We start from the raw sequence: 20,686 nt of genomic DNA on the forward strand, positions 1-20,686 counted from the left end.
CCCCGCTCTATCAGCCCCAGTCAAACTCCCTGCCCGGAGCTGATCTCGCCTTTCCCGGCAGCCAAGGGTCAGGAAAAACCATGCAGGAGTTGCAGAAATGCACGGGGCCTCTTTTCCCAACACTCAAGTGACAAAAAGTCAGCTCTTGTGCACCTGATCTTGTCGCAACGGTGGGTAATACCCAAGCGATAAAAATAAAATAAAATAAAATAAAATAAAATAAATAAAAAAAAAATCACTGTCCACTGGCAAAAAAGAGGCTCCCTATAGTTTTCTTGAAGTCCTTTTTCAGCTGTATTCAATCAACGACCCATGCAGAAAGCTTGGGTTAAAGGTAGGTAGGAAAGGAATTTTTGAGTTAAAGGTAGATAGGAAAGGAATTGGGAGAACGGCAAACATAGCGCCTGGGTGTGATGAATACGGGGTGAAAAGGAAGGATGGATTTAATCTTGACTCCCCAAGTTAGAAGCAAAATCACCCAAGGATCCCTCCATTGTCCCCAGAGAGAGGTGGGTGCACCCAACAGTTCTCATGTCTTGGAGGGTCCCTGGGAAGGCCAAGTAAAGCTCCAGGCCAGAGATGGGGAGGTGTAAGATGGGTCTGGTACCCAGGGTTGATGATCTCAAAGGAATTCCCCAGGATTGATAACCCCAAAAGAGCCTCCCGGACCAATGTTCTTATTTAAAATCCCAGGAAAGGAGTTTCATCCCTATTTTTTAAAAATCATACTCTGAAAATCTCAAAGAAATAAAATTGGAAATAGCGTTCTGAACCTGCGACATCCATTGGGCGTTTCTCAACGCTGGCAGGTCTGCTCAGAAATGGGTCCAGGAGGATTGAGCAATGTCTTGTGAAAGTTCCTGACCTTACAAGGTGAGTACAAAACAAAACACACCTCATAAACTGGTTAAATCCTAAAGATAATTGACTGCTCAGGTTGCGGAGACAAATATGGGTTTTTAAAAGTGGCTACAGGGTAATTAGATAGCAAGGAGTCGGGGATATTCCAATCTCAGGAATCTGATACTGGTTCTTCTTGAAATGAAATCAGGCTGTAAAATTTCAGGCTTGGTCCCAACAGAAAGGGTCGAAGGGTAAGGATCACTCAGAGAGCCAAAATTCAGGTTTTGGGACTGTCAGTGACTCCGAGAAGCCAATAATCACATTAGCCTGACACTAAGTTGTGCCTCCTACTCCTAGGTACTTTTAGTTGCGCCAAAAGAACCCCTCCCCCTTTGCCCTGTGATTTTAGGGTGCGAAAATCCCCCGCTGAAAGTCCTGGGATTTGATTTGGGGTGTAAATCCACAAGAATGTTAAACTTGACTGGAGGTTGCCTCATCCCTAAGCATGATGCCACAACCCCCTGCGACAAGGCACCGATCCAGCACAAAAGCCCTGCCAGTTTGAAGAAAATCACTGTCCACTGGCAAAAAAGAGGCTCCCTATAGTTTTCTTGAAGTCCTTTTTCAGCTGTATTCAATCAACGACCCATGCAGAAAGCTTGGGTTAAAGGTAGGTAGGAAAGGAATTTTTGAGTTAAAGGTAGATAGGAAAGGAATTGGGAGAACGGCAAACATAGCGCCTGGGTGTGATGAATACGGGGTGAAAAGGAAGGATGGATTTAATCTTGACTCCCCAAGTTAGAAGCAAAATCACCCAAGGATCCCTCCATTGTCCCCAGAGAGAGGTGGGTGCACCCAACAGTTCTCATGTCTTGGAGGGTCCCTGGGAAGGCCAAGTAAAGCTCCAGGCCAGAGATGGGGAGGTGTAAGATGGGTCTGGTACCCAGGGTTGATGATCTCAAAGGAATTCCCCAGGATTGATAACCCCAAAAGAGCCTCCCGGACCAATGTTCTTATTTAAAATCCCAGGAAAGGAGTTTCATCCCTATTTTTTAAAAATCATACTCCGAAAATCTCAAAGAAATAAAATTGGAAATAGCGTTCTAAACCGGCGACATCCATTGGAGCAGGGGCATTTCTCAACGCTGGCAGGTCTGCTCAGAAATGAACCTGCGACATCCATTGGGCGTTTCTCAACGCTGGCAGGTCTGCTCAGAAATGGGTCCAGGAGGATTGAGCAATGTCTTGTGAAAGTTCCTGACCTTACAAGGTGAGTACAAAACAAAACACACCTCATAAACTGGTTAAATCCTAAAGATAATTGACTGCTCAGGTTGCGGAGACAAATATGGGTTTTTAAAAGTGGCTACAGGGTAATTAGATAGCAAGGAGTCGGGGATATTCCAATCTCAGGAATCTGATACTGGTTCTTCTTGAAATGAAATCAGGCTGTAAAATTTCAGGCTTGGTCCCAACAGAAAGGGTCGAAGGGTAAGGATCACTCAGAGAGCCAAAATTCAGGTTTTGGGACTGTCAGTGACTCCGAGAAGCCAATAATCACATTAGCCTGACACTAAGTTGTGCCTCCTACTCCTAGGTACTTTTAGTTGCGCCAAAAGAACCCCTCCCCCTTTGCCCTGTGATTTTAGGGTGCGAAAATCCCCCGCTGAAAGTCCTGGGATTTGATTTGGGGTGTAAATCCACAAGAATGTTAAACTTGACTGGAGGTTGCCTCATCCCTAAGCATGATGCCACAACCCCCTGCGACAAGGCACCGATCCAGCACAAAAGCCCTGCCAGTTTGAAGGGAAAGTGTGTTTACAGGGTTACGGTGTCCCAGCTGCCAGATCAGATATTACCCATCCTGCTGCTGCCAGCATAAACCTGGCGTGTGTTACCATGGTGCCTTCTCCGGATACACCACCACAAATACAGCCACGCCATCACACCTGGTCCAGACCTAATTTGTGCTGGAAAACCATGCAGCAAGTTGGAATCCAGCAGGAAGGAGCTAAAATCCCAGCCCTCCTTCTGAGAGCAGACTGTTCTAGGAGCCCTTTCTGCGGGGGGTACCCAGTGCTTGAAGAGGGTTGTCTTCAGGAGGAGCTTAATTCCCGCTTCCAGCAGGACATTTGGGATGCAGCTCTGAATTTCACTGAATTTCACTGAATTTTTAGAGTTGGAAGGGACCATAGAGACCATCCAGTCCAACTCCCCTGCTAAAGCAGGACCACACAGAGCTTGTCAGAGCATGTTACTCAGGACTGCATCCAGTCTTGAAAATCTCCAAAGAAGGGGACTCCACACCCTCCCTGGGCAGCCTGTTCCAGGGCTCCATCACCCTCACCCTGAAAAAGTTCTTCCTCATATTCAAGTGGAACCCTTGATGTTCCAACTTGTGCCCATTGCCCCTCGTCCTCTCACTGGCAACTACTGAAAAGAGTCTGGTTCCCTCCTCCCTCAGCCCGCCCTTGAGATACTTGTAGGCATTAATAAGGTCTCCCCTCAGCCTTCTCTTCTCCAGACTAAAGAGTCCCAGCTCTTTCAGCCTCTCCTGGTCTCCTGCCTGCAGGGCCCCAGTGATGGATATGAAACCCCCAACGGATAAGATTATTCAACCCATTTAAAGCGGAAGGTGGTCCCCCCTCCGGAAATCACAGCCTGTCATTACCCCATGGGCTTTGCTATTGAGCTATTTCCTAATGTCTTATTAACACCTACCTTTCATTAAGGGCCCGGATCGTTATCTCATCATTGCAGGTTATTAAATCAAACAATGGCAAAGGCTGTAGCCTTTCATTCTGGGGCTGACTCACTTTATGATGTAACAAGCCCAAGCCAGTGACAACCTCAGCATTGCCATGGTGACCAAGAGGCTTCTAAAGAGGGAATGATGTCATGAAGCCAGATACCCAGGAGATGCTGAGGAATCTCTTCAAAGAAGCTTCAAAGAAGCTACAACACAAAGCTCTTGGGAAGAAAGCGTGGTGGTTTGTGTTCCTGCTGATCAAGGAGGAGGTGCTTGTAGGCAGCAGCATGCACAGGATTAATCATAGCCTAGGAAAAAGGATATTTTTTTATCTTTGCTATCAACCCCACTAACATCACTACAGTTCCTCTTACGTCTGCTTCCATCCACAGCAAAGCGGTGGGCAGTATTTGGGAAGAATTTACATCACTTTGGGTGTCTACAATGAATGGGTCACCTTTGACCGCTCCTGCCATGGAAACTCCCAGAGCAATTCACTTGCCCTGCTGTGGATATTGATTGTAAAGCAGGATGAGATGTGTCCTGGAGGTGTTTGTAGCCTGTGAGCACGGAGGGAGACCTCAGTGCTGTCTATATCCAAAGCCATCCGATGCACATCTCGGTGTGCTCCAGCACGAGGTGACCCACAACCCAATTCCTTGTTCAATCCAGAGTCCCATGTAGGAAGGAAGGGTAAAGCTTTGATGAGGAGATGCATTTCGAAACCGCGTACGTGCTGAAGATCTTTCCACCCACGCCCTTGTGAGCACGTCTACCATATCGACAACCTGCTTGTCTCTGCTTCCTTGCAGGGCTGGGATGCTACGAGCAATGGCAGGTGATGGTTGCCCAACAGTGTCCTACGCACCTCAACTCTGGGCAAGAAGAACCACTTTTGGCACCAACACCACTCCTCGGGTTGAGCTGTTCCGTGGATCAACCTTCACAAGGGTTCACCTCTCCATTCAGCTGATGGAAACCACAAGGCATCAAAAGATGAGGTCTAAGTGTCCCACTTCTCCAGACTGTTGCCATGTGCTTTTGAACCTGAGACCTGCAAGGGCTGCTTCTAGGAACTCTGTGAAACACAACTAAGAGGGAAAGTGCATGGTCAATAAGTTGAAATTTAGAACCAGAAGGTCCACAACTACACTGAAAAATGCCCAAGGACCAACCAGCTGAAAAGCCATCATAAGATGGCAAAGATTTCTGAATTCTCTGCACCAGAAACAAAAATGATCAAGAGATAAAAGATTGATTAAGGCTCTGCCCTTCACACAGGAGACATCCAAAGGAGGGTGTTCTTTCAGCTGCAGGAGTCAGTCTCTTTCCACATCTTTTGCTGGAGCTCTCTACAGTCAAAGCCTCCCCCAGGTAACCATTCAGATCTCCAATTTCTTAACAACTCTCCTAACCAATTTTTGGAGCCACATCACTGGAATCAGATCACACAGATTGCTGGAATGCAGAAGTTAAATAACCAGATTTTCTTATCAGGGTTTTCTTAAAATTTTTCTGTTTATAGGGCAAATATTTCCATTTATCTAATTCCTAGCAGATGTCTTTAATTTCTGCATTTCCCTTAATCTTTTCCATGCCATGGAGACCTGGCTGTGGCAAAAAAAAAAAAAAAAAAAAGGCTAAAATTATCCAAAAATATCTACAGAATTTGTTTCTTCTTTCCCCAATATTTTCCAATTAGACATGAAAAATATTAACAGGAAATTTCTCTGGAATTTTGGGACAAGCTGAAACAATATGGGGAGCTTGCTGCCAACATATTTTCCCAAATGCATTTACATTTTCCAACCCGCAATGACAAGCTGTTAACAGCTCCTTGGAAAAAAATAAAAAGAAAATTCAGCTGAATGTTTAGGTTTCTGCCCTGGAGTTCAACATATAGTGGCAAACCATCACTTGGGTGCCTGGCAGTTTGGTTGGGATCACGAGGGAAGATGTTCTGCTTCATAGCACTGGGGAGCATCCCAGTTTCTTCCCAAAACAACTGCTGTTAACTTGAGCTGAGAGCCAGAGCCGTGAGGGGATGGAAGCACATGTTGGCCATTGACCATGGAGTTGTCCCCCACCAAATTGGATGGAGAAGGGGGGAAACCACTTCCATTGCACCTGCTTCAGTCCTTCTGGCAACATCACTCACCAGGGAATCACAGCACAAACTCCGTGCCTTAAGGAGGGTTCAATTTTTTCTTCTCACTCCTCGAAAACCAAACTAATGACTCCAGGAGATGTGGGCTCAGCCCATGTGCCCACGTGCTCCTCTGCACCGTACCGGTGGGTCCCTGCTTCTCCACTTCCACCTCCCCGGGCTGATGCCTGCAGCGACGGCAAGGTCAGAGTGAGGGTTTCACATTTCCCAGCCCGGCTGTTTACCCGGCACTTCAGGCTGAATTAAAACAACTGCTAGAGAGTGGCCTGGGTCAACAAGAGATCTGACAGCCACCCGACTCCCGGGCAGGCTCTCCTGCCAACTTCCCAATAAAGAAAAGAGAGTTGGGCTCGGGCTCCAGGCATGACCTTCTTTCACTTCGTGTTGTGCATTCATTGCCTGAGCTCGGCATCTCAGTGATGGGCACATCGCTCCCACCGCTGGGTGAAGCTGCTTCTGATTCCTCGGGGGTCAGACGGATGCTTGAGTCTCCCAACCTGTGTGTTGAGACAACGGGAGCTACAGTCTGCACCCATCAGGGTGCCAAGACCCAGGGAGGCTCACGGGCAGAGCCCAGAGAATTTTCCAAACCTGCCAGCTATGCATAAACACACTCTTTCTGCAGTTGTGGCTAACGCTGATCCCACCAGCATGGGTTTTGGGTGAAGGCAAGGACGATCAGAGGGTCACAGGAGCTGCAGCTCCCCATATCTGCAGGGCATATCAGGATGTGGAGTAGAAGGATGAGGGGTAATGGTTTTAAACAGAAAGAGGGGAGATTTAGATTAGATATTAGAAAGAAATGCTTTCCTGTGAGGGTGGTGAGACACTGGCCCAGGTTGCCCAGAGAAGATGTGGCTGCCCCTGGAGGTGTTCAAGGCCAGGCTGGATGGGGCTTTGAGCAACCTGGTCTGGTGGGAGGTGTTGGAGAAGGGGGAAAACCACTTCCATCACACCTGCTTCAGTCCTTCTGGCAACATCACTCACCAGGGAATTGCAGCACAAACTTCGTGCCTCAAGGAGGGTTCAATTTTTTCTTCTCACTCCTCGAAAACCAAACTAATGACTCCAGGAGACGTGGGCAGAGGGGTTGGAACTTGATGATCTTTAAGGCCCCTTCCAACTCTAACCATTCTGCCCATGGCAGAGGGGTTGGAACTTGATGATCTTTAAGGACCCTTCCAACTCTAACCATTCTGCCCATGGCAGAGGGGTTGGAACTTGATGATCTTTAAGGACCCTTCCAACTCTTAACCATTCTATGACACGATCTGAGCATGGCTGCGTTGTATGTCTGCTCCCCATCCTGCCTTAAACACAGATGCTCGTTCCAGAGCTGACCAGCTAAACAGCCTTGAAAACCCATCTCCTGCTGGGTCCAATCCAGCCCTCCATGCCTGGACAAGCACAGCTCCCTTGGACACGTGCAGGAGAGCACGCAACCAACCTCGATCCCTGGCAGCCTGCACCGCTGCTGCCTTCGGATGCTACTCAAAAATCTGGTCCTTGTGCATTCACACAGAGCCAGTCATCAATGGAGCGGGGTGACTAAGACTCACTGCTGGCACACGCTAACCATTCTATGACACGATCTGAGCATGGCTGCGTTGTATGTCTGCTCCCCATCCTGCCTTAAACACAGATGCTCGTTCCAGAGCTGACCAGCTAAACAGCCTTGAAAACCCATCTCCTGCTGGGTCCAATCCAGCCCTCCATGCCTGGACAAGCACAGCTCCCTTGGACACGTGCAGGAGAGCACGCAACCAACCTCGATCCCTGGCAGCCTGCACCGCTGCTGCCTTCGGATGCTACTCAAAAATCTGGTCCTTGTGCATTCACACAGAGCCAGTCATCAATGGAGCGGGGTGACTAAGACTCACTGCTGGCACACGCCAGCCACATCCCACGTTACCTTGTCTTGTCTTGTTCACAGCCAGCCCGTTAGCCACCAAGGCCACCCACCCCATCGCTGCAAGCACAAGCACGGCAGGACATCCAACAACCCAGGCCAGAAAAAGCAACCACAGTTTTTCCAAAATTCAGGCCGGTAAAGCCATACCCCCAAAAAAAAATCTCTTCCCACCCACATGTCCTCCACCGGGAACCTGCCCAAATTGCCCAACCAGCCACAAACCATGTAATGATTTATTAAATTGCTCTCCTCTTTACGGTGCCAATGTGTTTGACCTGGGTTGGCTTCTGAGCACCCAAAAACTAAGAAAAGAACAAAAGAGAGGGGAAACATGGTGGCAACCAGAAGCAATTTCACGTTTAAGAGGACCGAAGGCTTTGCTGACTCCATTCCCCCACATACATGTTCTTCACAGGTTTCGAGGTGGAAATTCATTCCCTGCCTTTGGCAAATCAACTTTGGAGAAACAAATAAACAGAAAAAATCACTGCTGGCAGGTGCCTCTTCTGCCTCAACTCGTCTTGCTCAGTTCAATTCAACAACACGGAGATTTTGGCGGTGAAGCCTCTTCCGAGTCCTTCTTCCCACCCCAAAGCCTCGTCCTCGGCTGTGAGCTGGATTCAGTGCTCCAGCTGGGAAGTATCATAGAATCATAGAATGGTTTGGGTTGGAAGGGACCTCAAAGATCATCTAGTTCCAACCCCCCCTGCCATGGGCAGGGACACCTCCCACTAGAGCAGGTTGCTCAAGGCCACAAGTAGACCAAGACAGGAAAAAAAAATGAAACCAACCCTTTTTTTCTTTCATGTGTTTTGGGTTTTTGGTTTTGGGTTTTTTTTGGTTTTGTTGTTGTTTTTTTTTCAAAGGGAGTGTTGTTTCACAAGCATGGATCCATCCCCAGAGCAGTGGTGTTGGCACAAAGTGGGGCAGCATCCCATGGCCCTAGGGATGGAGAGGCTTCATTGGGCTTCCCAAGCCCGAATCACAGCCTCAGCCATATCCTACTGCTCCTTTTAGAAATCCCTCGCTGATTAGGAGGATTTCTAGGAAAAGCAGTGAGCAGGAGAAAGAAAAAAAAAAGTCAAAATCTCAGGTTTCTGCCTCGGGCATGATAGTCTCCTCTTGGCATCAAGGTAGGACGCTTGCCTGGGTCACAGCTGGGACCAAGGAACAAGTTTCTTCCCAATAAATTCTTATTGGTGACTAAATAGCCTTTATGCAGGGTAACCTCGCAGAGCCCGTCTGTGCTTTTAGGGACAGAGGAACTCAGTCTCCCGGGCACAGAAAGCAGTGCCGTGGCTCCATGCCAGTCCCTCAGCCCCTGCCTTCAAGCCCACGAGCAAGACACGCGCAGTGCAACCCATCCTCCTGCTCATCCCCCCCGGAGCATCCCGGAGAGACAGAAACTGGGAAGTTATATCCCTCCTTTAGGGGCTTGTGGCCAGATCTGGGTGCAAGGAGGCAGGACGCCCAATTTTTCCTCCCCGTACCCCTGGGAGAAAAACACCTCCCGTCCCGGCGTGTTATCTCCCGTTGTTTACCAGCCTCAGCTGTTCTCTGGGTTTCCTGGAAATAGCTGGAAAGCCCAGCAGTCCCCCCCTTCCCCGGCACCACCGGCGATAGCTGTTCATGCTCCTTTCGCATGTCTCCGGAGGAGTTTGCAGCTGCTGGGGAGGGGACGGTGGCAAGGCTGGGTGACAGCAAGGTCAGGAAAGCAGAGCTTTGGCAGTGTTTTCCTCCCTGCCTGCATGTGAACGGGGCATGCACAGCCCGTGCAGCTTCCCCGGGCCGGCACGTGCTCTGGCAGCTCCACGTCCCCATCGTTCCTCTCAGGTTCCTACCGGCGGCCGCGTGCCAGCAGCCGAAAAAATAATAAATAAATCCATAAACAAGTTCACCTCCCAGCCCCGCTAAAGGCTCTCCCTGCCTCAGGTTGGACAAACAAGCTCCAAGGCGTCAGGGAGGGGAATAAATCAGGTCGTCTGAAGGGTTGTCGCCGTTTAACGCCAGCCCTGCCGCCTCCCTGCCCAAACACCGGCTGCCAGCCCCACCAGGAGAGCCCAAATTGGGGCTGGGGCTGTGGAAGAACACGGCAGCACCTCCTTTTGCCAGCTCATTTCTCATCACCCCTTCCCCAGCCCTGAAGCTGCATCATTTCTCCCCCAAGCCACTCCATAGGGAGATATTTGTCCCTCTCAGCCTCCCCACTCTGTCCTCCAATAACCTATTCCAGGGCTGAGCAAAGCTTTCCCCAATTTCCAACCCCAATCTCTCCAGGTGGGGCTTTTTATTTATTTATTGAACACCCTGCTGCTACCCACATGGGTTGATTTTGAAGCTACACGTTGCACGACGATAAGGTCTGGACCAGTGATGCCCACCAAAATGTACAGACACAGGGGACACGCTGCAGAATGCTCCAGCACCTCCAGGTTTGATACAGAAAGACTTGGATCTGCAGATAAAAGCAGCTAAAGCCACAATCACCACGGCCTCCAGCCTACTGCTGTCCCCTCCTGTGCCTCAGTTTCCCCTGCCTCGAGTGATGAAGCTGGAGATCATCCAACGAGGACTGAAGGACTGGGAAGAGGGGCAATAAAAAAATCTCAGCAGCCCACTATGAACAAACAGCATGATGTCCCCAGAGAAAAAGTAATAATAATGAAAAAAAATAAAAGGAAAGCTCAATTTCCGGGTGTTTTAGCAGGAAGGGGGTATAGAAAATGCAGGCGGTTGGGTTTTCTGGCTTAGATGGTGCTGGCTCCTCAGCACCAGGGAAGGGCATGTCTCACTCCGGGTCCCGTGTTTTTGGGAAGAGGTTATATCTGGGACAGGATGGGCAACACCAAGAAAATACCCGAAGGGAGCCTACAGGAAGGCTGGGGAGAGCCTGTTTAGAAAGGCCTGCAGTGACAGGACGAGGGGCAATGGCTTCAAGCTGGAGGGGAACAGATTTAGACTGGAGATGAGGAGAGGGTTCTTCACTGTGAGGGTGGTGGAGCACTGGAACAGGTTGCCCAGGGAGGGGGTTGAGGCCCCATCCCTGGAGATATTCAAGGAGAGGCTCGACGAGGCCCTGGGCAACCTGGTCTAGTTGGGGGTGTCCCTGCTGACTGCGGGGAGGTTGGACTAGATGGCCTTTGGAGGTCCCTTCCGGCCTGGGCAATTCTATGATAAGATGTTTCCTGAATGGGATATATTGGAACACAGAAAATTAGAGTGATACTGTACTCCTGGAAGGAGGGACCTGGGGTGGAAAATGTGTTTGGCTTTCAGTCTGAAAAAAGGATGTTATAAAGAAAATGATAACTGCCCTCGATAGGAAGGTTTAAGGTAGATCTAGAAAAAGTTCTGCCCTCGATAGGAAGGAAGGTTTAAGGTAGATCTAGAAAAAGTTGTCCAGGTATTAGAGAGAGCCTGTCTTTGGAGGACAAGGAATCCTCCAGGAGAAAGCACAAGGGAAATTTGAAGCTGCTTGTGTAGGTTTGATCTTGACTCCCCGCCAGGACCTGTCCCCATCCCCTCTATTTTTTCCAGCCTTAAAATGTGCTTATGCAGGGAGAAAAAAAAGTGGGGTGCCCTGCAGAGAGGAGCCTGCCTGTGTGTGCATGTGTGCACGCACGCACGCACCAGGCAAACAGGGATCACGCCTCGCTGGCTGCTGGTTTTGAAATCCTCCCACGTTCCTCCACGAAAAACCCATGGTCATCTGATTTAAAGCCTTTGGAGTCAGTCGCTCTTTGCTGAGATGAATTTCTCCATCGTTGAGGGTGTGTTAGGGATGGGTTTGGCGTGCCAGCCACCCTGCCGGCACGGGCTCCTGATGGGAAGAGGAACATCAGAGGAACCAGGTGGAGAAGTGGCCCAGAGGGTGTTGGTGGTGTGATCTAGCACTGGGGTGAAGTCCAAGCCCACGCTGAGCTCCCTATGGAGGGGTTGAACCCTTCCTCATGGGTCAAGTGCGGCAAAGGCAAGCCAGATGGACTTTTCCTAGTGTAACTGGGCCACCCAGCCTGGTCTTCAGCTGGTGGCATGGATAGAAAGCACCGGGGTCATGCCAGTGCCTGTTCACCATGCAAATACAGCAAAGGAGAGTCCTTCTCCATCCACGCAGGGGGGAGGCAGAACACCAAAAGGAGGGGTTTTGCAGCATCCCAAGTTGCTCGGTGGCTTCCTGGGCCCTGGGAAGGTAGGTTTCAGGCACAGCTTCCTGCTCCCAGGTTAGGAGATGAGGAGATGCTATCAACGACTGCATCTTGACGTGGTTTCCATTCCCAGACTCAGGAAGTCTAAGAGGCTGCAACAACCCATCTCTTCCCACCGTCTGGTTTCTGTGGAGCGATCAGGGTGCAGAGTGGGTCCCCAAAACTGCCACTGGACCTTACAGCTCCCCCATAGCAGCACATATCCCTTTACAAGCCTCCTACCCTGGTTTCAAGTTGGGTGGTGGTCCCACCTCCGGTGGGTGGCAGTGAAGGACATCCCACCTCCCCACCACAGCCTTGGCATGTCCTCCCCTGCGCCACCACCATGAGACGTGGTGGGCTTTGCTGTTTGGTTGTGCACAACCCCATGAGAACCAGCGAGGACACGAACTCCAAGGCACGGTGGCTCCTTAAACCCATTGAAAACTCTGCGTGAGAGGTTGTAAACACCGGAGAAAGCATAATGTCAAAGAGGCAGCGGGGAGATCATGTTCACCAAGTGCTTTCTTGGAGCTGCAGGGAGCAGGGACGTGCCGGGACGGGTGTGATGGGGGGACAGGCACCTGGTCCTTCGGGTCATTTACTCATGTTTCACTCAAGTGCCCAGGAAAAGGCGAAAGGGAATGAAACCAAGAGCCAGAAGGAAACTACCCTGGCAAGAAACACCAGTCAGGGTGCAAAGCAGGACGTGAGGGGGAGAGTTTCCAACCTTCCAGGAAAGGTGCTCATTGAAAACAAGACGATGGTTTGACTCAGGCACGAGCTGGTGAGTCAGGAGAGCTGGGGCCAGCTCGGCTGCACGTTTTCCTGCCTGCCCTTTGAGCAGACGGCTGTTGAGTGGACGCCCACGCTGTCACTGTCACTTGGGTCGGAGCTGCAGAAGGCAGGACCACCCCCTCAAGCATCTCCTGACTCCCTACTCAGCTCCCCTCCATCGGATGCAGGCATCCTCATCCGTGCCCATAAATCCTCCCCCGGTGCCTCTGACGGGAAGCGCTGGAGAAAAAAAAAAAAGCTTCCCCAAGGCTGCCAGGAAAGCACGACATCGAGGAGCGACGGGGTGACGTGACCAGCAAGCGCAGCAGCCTGTGGATCCGCAGGGCGTTGCCAGCAAGCAGCCCCAAGTGACAAAACCATCCCTTTCAATACCCCCAAAAAAGCTGCAGAAAGGCAGATCTCCTGGTGGAACTGGCAGATCTCACTGAATTTCACTGAATTTCACTGAATTTTAGAGTTGGAAGGGACCATAGAGATCATCTAGTCCACCTCCCCTGCTGAAGCAGGATTGCCTAGAGCTAGAGCATGTTACTCAGGAGCATCCAGGCGGGTCTTGAAAATCTCCAAGGAAGGGGACTCCACACCCTCCCTGGGCAGCCTGTTCCAGGGCTCTGTCACCCTCACCGTGAAGAAGTTTTTTCTCATATTTGAGTGGAACCTCTTATGTTCCAACTTGTGCCCGTTGCCCCTCGTCCTCTCACTGGGAACCACTGAAAAGAGTCTGGCTCCCTCCTCCTTCAACCCTCCCTTGAGATACTTGTAGGCATTGATAAGGTCTCCCTCTCAAGGCAGATCCCTCAGCTGCGATCACTTTGCAAAAGCAGAGAGTTTTCCCACCAAGGGGGTGTTATAATCCAACTGTCCACAGCTGTGACATCAGGGAAGCCCTCCATAGAGAAGGGGACACACAGCAGAAGTAGTGACACCTGGATGGGGCACCGCCCTGCCCTTTCCCTTCATGCAAAAGGCACCTCTGTTCCTGCTAACAAGAGCCCTTCCTGAGCTCAGCAAGCAGAAAGGAGACCAGAAGATGTCACAACTTCTGCTAAAAGAGGGGGGAAAGGCTCAATGAAGAGCAGTGTTGTCAGAGTGGCTGGGCTGTCTGCCCTCTCCTCCCACCACGCGGCTGGAAATTGCAGTGCTCGGTGGCAGAAACCACCTCCACAACATCATCCCCAACCAGGAGCTCCCCAACCAGGGCATCTCCTGCCAAAACAACTCCTCTTATCGCTTTCCCCGCTGTATAATACCTTCTGCACAACTACTAATAACTTCAAGCACAAATACAGGTTGGGTGGAGAACGGCTGGAGAGCAGCCCTGAGGAGAAGGACTTGGGGGTGCTGGTGGACAAGAAGCTCAATGTGAGCCAACAACGTGCACTGGCAGCCCAGAAAGCCCCCTGCACCCTGAGCTGCATCCCCAGCGACGTGGCCATCAGGACATGGGAGGTGAATCTATCCCTTTAAATCTGCTCTGGTGACACCCCACCTGGAGTACTGCATCCAACTTTGGAGTCCCCAACATAAGAAGGACCTGTTGGACCGAGTCTAGAGGAGGGCCACAAAGATGATCAGAGGGCTGGAGCACCTCTGCTGTGAGGACAGGCTTCCTGGGAATGTTCAAGGCCAGGCTGGAAGGGGCTTTGAGCAACCTGCTCTAGTGGGAGGTGTCCCTGCCCATGGCAGGGGAGTTGGAACTAGATGATCTTTAAGGTCCCTTCCAACCCAAACCATTCTATGATTCTGACACCTTTGGATAGGAGCTGCTCACAGGAGATTGCTCTGATGGCCACCAGCAGAGAGGAGCCAGGGGAGACTGGACGTCAGTAGGGCTTTATGTAGGTCTATCAGGTGCTTTTCTCCACCCAGCATCATGGGATCTTGCAAATCCTCACACAGACAAACCCCTCCTGGTGGCTGGGACATGGTGGTTGGGAGACATGAGACTGGACGTCAGTAGGGCTTTATGTAGGTCTATCAGGTGCTTTTCTCCACCCAGCATCATGGGATGCTGAAAACCCTCACACAGATAAACCCCTCATGGTGGCTGGGACATGGTGGTTGGGAGACATCTAACACAACGTTATCTGCAGGGGGGTCAGTAGATGCGACACACAGTGAGGTCTCTTTGCAGAGCAGCTCCGTGCCTTGCAAATGTCCCGAAGGCTGGATTTGGGGGTTGCTGTTATAGAGTCTCCAAGATCTCCAAACAACTTGGCTGAAGGTGAGTGAATGGGTCCTTGTGGGGATCGTTGTGATGTGGGGAGGAAGGACCGTGGGAAGATTAGAGCTGGTTTTTCAAACCATTCGTGGGTGTTCAGCTCCTCCAGCCCCTTGCTAGCCCTGAGGTTGTATTCATCTCAGCTGTGTGCTGCTAGCTTGGACCTGTGTCTGGCTCTCCTTGAGGTCAATGGCAGTGGAGAGGTTGCCCCTGGTGCCATTAGACTCATCCATCATCAAAGCACCCTCCTCTGGGCCTGCTTCTTCATTGCCTTCTGGGGTACCTGGATGTCTGGCTTATGCAGTACACCTCACTCCAGACAACTAAGGAAGGTAGGAGCCATCTCACCCCATGTGACATATGCAAGGATGCCCACCAGATCACTCTCGGCCTGGGAACTGATGTATAATCCAACTCATGTGTGCAGCAACCGTGAGGCACCACTTGCATTCTCACTGCCAGCCCAGCAGATGAAGGACAGAGCTCAGGTTTTGGCTGCAGACCCCTCAGGAGCTCCCTGACCTCTGTACTCAGGCTTTTTCCAGCTTCCCTCCTTCTCTTGCCCCTGCAAGCTGTGGCTGCTCCTCCAGATGCTGCACAGTCCGGCACTGGTCCACCATACCCATGGCTCTTCTAATCTCCACCTCACTATGAGTTCTTCTCATTTATCCTGCAAAGACAGCGTGCTCAGCACAGTTGGCTACAGTTGTCCAAGCTGTCTCTGCTTGGGTTTGCAACGGTTCTGCACAACCACGGCCAATGTCCATGTCAGCAGAGCCCCTTTGCAGGGACACAGCATCCACCGTGGCATCACCTCTCCAAACCACAGCCTGTGTCCATTCCAAGCCCTCCTCTGCCACCAGCATGATCCTCCTCCGTAGTCCCAGAGAAGACCATCAACACGCAAAGTCAATACCAACCACAATAGGATCTGCCCCTTCATCAAGCAGGGTCCTGAGTTCTCTTTCTTTCCCAAACCAAGCCATGCATCACCACGGAGGAGCCTTTGCTCACAGGAGCTGTAACATCCCCTGATGACCAGTGAGCCAAGCAGCACCCAGCAGGTCTCCCCATCCAACAGCTCAAAGCCAATCTTTATCATAGAATCATAGAATCATTGAGGTTGGAAGAGACCCTTGGGATCATCGAGTCCAACCATCTACCCTACTCTACAAAGTCCTCCCCTACACCATATCCCTCAGTACCGCATCTAAACGTCCTTTAAACACAGCCAGGGATGGTGACTCAACCACCTCCCTGGGCAGCCCATTCCAATGCCCGACCACTCTTTCTGTAAAATTCCTTCCTAATGTTCAGTCTAAACCTACCCTGTTGGAGCTTGAAGCCGTTCCCTCTCGTTCTATTGTTAATTACCTGTGAGAAGAGACCAGCACCAACCTCTCTACAGTGTCCTTTCAAGTAGTTGTAGAGAGTGATGAGGTCTCCCCTCAGCCTCCTCTTCCTCATACTAAACAGCCCCAGCTCCTTCAGCCGCTCTTCATATGATTTGTCTTCTAGGCCCTTCACTAGTTTCGTTGCCCTCCTCTGCACTCATGGTGTCACACATGGTTTTTTTCAGCTGGGTAGCACCTTGCACCATGGATCTGTCGTGCCCTTGCCAACTGGCTGATGACTGTACCCACACCGGGCGGAACCAGTCGTTCCCAGCATCATGCCTTTGACCTCTGCTCGCTGCCTTTCGGTCTCATCTCCAGCTCCTTCCTGGCCAGCGACACCACCGGGGTTCCATTTGTCCTTCGGCAAATGACAAATGTCTCGCTCGCTGCCAATATCCCTTCCACTTATCACCTGCACGCTCCCAGGCTTCCTCGCGTCAGCCGCAGTAATTAAATCATATTTTTCAGGCGAGGCGAAGGGCATTTTAGGTGAAAGCTCCCAACACCTCCTGCCAGCCAGAGCTGCAGCCACAGATGGGGCTTTGCCAGGGTAACGGCCCCATTTGGGGATCAGGACTTTCTCCAGAGCTTCCAGCTGATGTCGTGATGCTGTAAGGAATCCATTCCTGCCCTAAGCTCATCCCTTCTAGCTTGTCCTCCAGCATCTCTGCTCGAAACACCTTCCTTTGATACCCGAAACTGCCAAATGCCTTTGAGGTGGGCTAAATGGCAACTGTTGTAGAGACATGAAGAACAGATCCCCAGGTGATGCCATGGGCTACAACGCCTCGGGTGGGGAGGAAGGAAGCAGAACAGAGCCAGAGCCAAGGCAACGAGGATTTAGCACAGATTTTGTCAGGGAGACCCGGGAAAGTGATGCCAAAGCTGCAAGCGGTGAGAAGCCAGCAGAGCTAGGGTGGAATTTGCATTTTACTCCCTAGGATACTCCATTTCCACATTCAGGGGTGTGCAAAGGCAGCTCAGGGCCTCCAAAATGCACCTCCCAAGGTCTCCATGTGCCTCAAGCCACCTAGGGTTTGCAGAGCAGCAGCCTTTAGGCAGAGCTTCCTCTTTGCAACCCAAATCTGGGTGGTGGTGAGCAAGCTCTGGGGTGAGACGCTGCTCCCAGAAAGCTCCCAAAGGAAAGGCTCATCCTCCTCACTGAGCTGGCTGGAGTCCCAGTGTTCCTCTGGGAGGATGAGGGCAGGCATCCTGACTCCAATCAGGCTGAGGTCACCACCTTCAGCAACGATTTTTAATGCACCAACTTGAACTACGGGGAAAATATCTTCATACCCGACTCTCCTGCAAACTACAGATATGCACAGCTCACTCTGTGCAGCTTTTGAAGGGTAGCCAGAAGACCATGCTCTCCACAACCCTCCTGCCTGGTGGCTTAGGTAATGGGAAGGCCCAGCAGCCCAGCTGCAGCCACTGAGCGGTGCTCTGAGCACAGCTGGTGACATGGGGTCCCACCAACCCAACAGGATGCTCTCAGCTGGGGTCACGTCTATACAGACTGCAGCCAGGCCTTATAGAGAACCTCTGTAAATATTGTCATGGCCAAACTCACAATCTATTCCAGTCTAAGCAAGTCTTAAAGTCTCCATCTGCAAGAAGAAGGGTCCTTGTGGTGTCTCCAGCATGAGTTGAGTACACACACGTACAAGTGATGGAGAAAAACCATCCAGACTGGCCCTCTGTGCCACATTGGACCTTCTCAAGGTGGAGCTGCAAGTTGAGTATCCACAACCCTCCTGCTTGGTGGCTTAGATATGTGCCAATGGGAAGGCCGGGCAGCCCAGCTGCAGCCACTGAGCGATGCTCTGAGCACAGCTGGTGACATGGGGTCCCACCAACCCAACAGGATGCTCTCAGCTGGGGTCACGTCTATACAGACTGCAGCCAGGCCTTATAGAGAACCTCTGTAAATATTGTCATGGCCAAACTCACAATCTATTCCAGTCTAAGCAAGTCTTAAAGTCTCCATCTGCAAGAAGAAGGGTCCTTGTGGTGTCTCCAGCATGAGTTGAGTACACACACGTACAAGTGATGGAGAAAAACCATCCAGACTGGCCCTCTGTGCCACATTGGACCTTCTCAAGGTGGAGCTGCAAGTTGATGCAAGGAGCTGCTGGCAGCTTCTCTGGCATTTCAAGGTTGACCTCTAGAGGAAGTCTGTAGACGAGCTACGGCTGTGAGGGTGACACAATGGTTGCAGAACCAAATTGTGCAAGGTCCGGAGGACTCGCACATTAGCTGTGCCCCAGGTATCTAGTGGTGATGGCAAGAGCAGCATGGTGCCCCAACAAATGGGTCCTCCCAGTTCAGGTGTGCTGGGCAGGACTGCATAGAATCATAGAATGGTTTGGGTTGGAAGGGACCTCAAAGATCATCCAGTTCCAACCCCCCTGCCCTGGGCAGGGACACCTCCCACTAGACCAGGTTGCTCAAGGCCACATCCAGCCTGGCCTTGAACACTTCCAGGGATGGGGCACACTTCCAGGGATGGCAATGCATCCTCATTACTGCAAACCCAACGCATGTCCCCAAGTGCTGGAGACCTACCCATCATTTTTGGCACTGGGATCCCTGCGGAGGCTGCGGCGGGGACCACACCAGCTGCCCTCCAACATGGGAAGCTCCCCCCATCCCCCCCCATCTCTCCGTGCTCACCCCCACGGGCTCAGCACTTTTAAAACCTGACTCACTCTGCTTCCCTCCAACCGCCCACCCCCCCAGCTTCTCCCCTTCTGCTCTAAACGCATCCATTTATCACCTAAAATTAAATCAAGAAGTCTGCTGCGCTGTCAAGATGCGAGGGTGTGAGCCACATCGCGCTTCATTGAGCCTTAAAAGGCAACATAAATCTCGGCGCCGGAGATCACGGGCTCCGTGAACATCACTGCGGGCAAACCCAAAAAAAACCTCCCCCACCCCGAAGCAGGGAGAGGTGAGAAAAACAAATCCAGCCCTCTCTCCCAAATTTTCACCCCCTCCCTGCTGCCCTTTCATGCCACGCCAGCCTCAGTGTGTGACGTCTCCACAGTGGTACCCTCTGTCCCTGTCTCATCACCGCCAGCCCACAGGTCTGGAGATGCCAATCCACTTCAGCAAAGAACCCGAGTTAGATGCTGAGCAGCATCTTCTCCCCGTGTCCTTGCACATCCCAGCTTAACCCTCTCTCCCCTGGCTTTTGTGTCTCCCAGAGAATCACAGAATCAGAATCACAGAATCTTCTAGGTTGGAAGGGACCTTAAAGATCATCTTGTCCAACCGTCAACCTCACTGACAAAAATAGGCACCCACACAACAAACAAGGAGCATCACCACCACGAAACCATACCAGCCACCCCTACATCAACCCATCTTTTGAACACCTCCAGGGATGGTGCCTCCACCACCTCCCTGGGCAGCCCATTCCAATGCCTGAGAACCCTTTCAGTGAAAAAATTTTTCCTAATATCCAGCCTGAACCTCCCCTGGCACAACTTGAGGCCATTTCTTCTTGTCCTGTCGCCCATGACTTGAGAAAAGAGACGGAAGAAAAGAAGACTTTTTCCCTTCTGTTTCTCCTCTTGATAGAGCTGTTAGGACAAGGAGGCACCACGAGCATCCTGCTCTGTGCCCCACCATGCCTGCACTGTCATACCCCGCTGGGACACGGGGATGAGGAGGTGACATTAAGGGCTTCATAGAGGGCCAGGGAGGATGGAAAACTCATCCATCCCCCCACGGGGCAGCAGAGGAGCAGCCGTCAGGGCTTTAGGTCTCATAGCTGAGTCCTTCCTGCCCCACTCTGCCAAGCTGGGGGGATTTCTGCCAGCTGCTGGGATGGAGTTTTTGGGAAGAGAGATGGCTTGGGGTGCAGATCAGAGAGCATGAAAGAGGGCTGCCAAGGTGGGGTACCCCTCTCAAAAGCTGTTTACCTCCCTGGTCTCTCCCAAGGTCCCAAAGGCACAGCTCTTCCAGTTGAGCATCCCCCCAGGACGGCCACAAATGCAGGCAGGTTGCCAGTTCTCAGCCTCCATCCCCCAAAACAACCCCCAGCAGCACCCCCCCACCTGGAAGAGAGATGGTTTGGGGTGCAGATCAGAGAGCATGAAAGAGGGCTGCCAAGGTGGGGTACCCCTCTCAAAAGCTGTTTAGGTCCAAATGGCACAGCTCTTCCAGTTGAGCATCCCCCCAGGATGGCCACAAATGCACGCAGGTTGCCAGTTCTCAGCCTCCATCCCCCAAAACAACCCCCAGCAGCACCCCCCCCAGCACAGAAACCTCCTGCTTCCTTCTCATCCCCAGCCCTTCCACCACCCAGAGCAGCTTATTCCCCCAGAACAAGGAGACACACAAAAAACCCCAACCAGAGCCAAGGGAAGGCGGAGAGGAACCAGTTGCCCTTTGCAGGCTGCATTTCT

The 20,686-nt window shown here is 51.5% G+C and overlaps 1 protein-coding gene across 1 annotated transcript in view; it reads right to left on the minus strand.

Annotated features, from left to right (window-relative positions):
• The window catches only part of PFKFB3 (6-phosphofructo-2-kinase/fructose-2,6-biphosphatase 3), a 51,184-nt gene that overhangs the window by 29,583 nt on the left and 915 nt on the right, over window positions 1-20,686 (minus strand). The window lies entirely within an intron of this gene.

Source organism: Calidris pugnax, unplaced genomic scaffold (assembly GCF_001431845.1).
Source record: "Calidris pugnax isolate Ruff unplaced genomic scaffold, ASM143184v1 scaffold125, whole genome shotgun sequence".
NCBI classification, from domain to species: Eukaryota; Metazoa; Chordata; class Aves; order Charadriiformes; family Scolopacidae; genus Calidris; species Calidris pugnax.